The sequence below is a fragment of the Onychomys torridus genome, chromosome 16 (genome assembly GCF_903995425.1).
Source record: "Onychomys torridus chromosome 16, mOncTor1.1, whole genome shotgun sequence".
Classification (NCBI taxonomy): Eukaryota; Metazoa; Chordata; class Mammalia; order Rodentia; family Cricetidae; genus Onychomys; species Onychomys torridus.
Genome location: NC_050458.1, coordinates 3,752,144 through 3,753,635, shown reverse-complemented (window position 1 = coordinate 3,753,635; position 1,492 = coordinate 3,752,144). Strand labels below are relative to the sequence as shown.

Here is a 1,492-nt window from a genome sequence, read left to right as displayed (position 1 = left end):
GCCTTGAACTGTTTTGTCGTCGTCGTTGTTATTGGTTGGTACTCAGGTAGCCCAGGATATTTGCTATCCTTCCGCCTTAGTCTCCAGAGCACTGGGATTACAGGTGTACACTACTACACATGGCCGAGGCTGAACTGTTTATTAGACATGTGTATTTCCCATTCATTATTGAGTTTTCTTTTCTCATTCATAGAAATAGTAAGACAGAAGTCAGGCTTGAGGGCAAACACTGGTAATCCAATACTCGGGAGGCTGAAGCGGGATGCCTCCTGCAAGTCTGCGACGAGCCGGCCACTCAACGGGTCAACGCTAGCATCAGCTTTAGAACTGCAGCTCTCTCCTTCAAGCGGGCCTCCTCTTCAGGAGCCTGCGCCACCCTCACAACCCTCACAACCCCACTTTGTCCCAGAATACAGGGACCCTGAAGAAGGTGTCATCCTTTATTCCATAGAGAGCCTTAATCACGGTGGAAATGGGAGATGCGCTCCTAAGATTCTTCATTTTGCTCTTGGCCAAGTCTGCCACAGAGAGGTCGACAGCCCAGGACATAGGACCCCTCCACCCGAGCACCTCACAGGCGCTGTCAACCATCTGTGAGCCTCTTTCCACTGCTCTTTGTCTGTGTCAGTGCTTAGTTCTAGGCCGAGATTCTTCGGGGAGACGCCAGCAACATTTATACCACACCACATAGGCACTCCCCAAGGACCCATCCACGATAGCTCAGTGGGTGAACTCCCAGCCTTTCTCCCACCAGGTAATGGAATGGAGCTGAATCCAGATGGCAACCACTTCCAAGAACTCAGGTTTTAGGAAAGCCACGGGCCACAGAGGTTAAGATAGCCACTGTGTTTGAAGCAACAAGCAGCTTGCAGTTTGGACTGGACTTCACAATGTTGGGAACAATGAGGCTGACAATGTTCACGTTTCCCTGGACCACATTGAGACGGCTTCCTCCCTCTTGCTGGTGGGCTTCTGCTATGGCAATGGCTAGCCTGGAACTCACAGTCACACCACAGCCTTGGCCAGAGACCATTTTTGGCGCTGCAATGCTGGAGATCCCTCATCTCTCCCTTCAGTTTGTCTTGCTCAACATCAACAAGGGCAAGCTCACCTGCCAAGTCCTTCATTAAGATACTGATGGCACAAGCCTTGCCAACAGTACTCACCCCAACAGCTGTAATCTTGTTCTGGGGGGGCTTGTTCTTCCTTAAGAAGAATCACAATCAGCTGGTCCTTGAGGGTTGCCATTTTGGACCTGGAACGAAAAGGGACCACAGGCACACAAGGGGTGGCCTCAGGCACCCAGTGACATGGTCCAGGTTCCATGACAGTGGCTCCAGCCAAAAGAAGGTTTTTAAAGTAATAGATTTCTCACTGTTCTATTTAATATTGTGTAATAATTAAAAAGAATATTTTCTTCAGGATATTATCTTTCCTTTCTTGTTAGTATCTATATAGATAATATTTCTTGTAACCCAGACTGACCTCAAGC

At 48.9% G+C, this 1,492-nt stretch overlaps 1 pseudogene; it reads right to left on the bottom strand.

The window, feature by feature from the left end:
* Positions 1-295: 295 nt before the first annotated feature.
* Positions 296-1,266, bottom strand: LOC118597067 (annotated as a pseudogene).
* Positions 1,267-1,492: the final 226 nt, after the last annotated feature.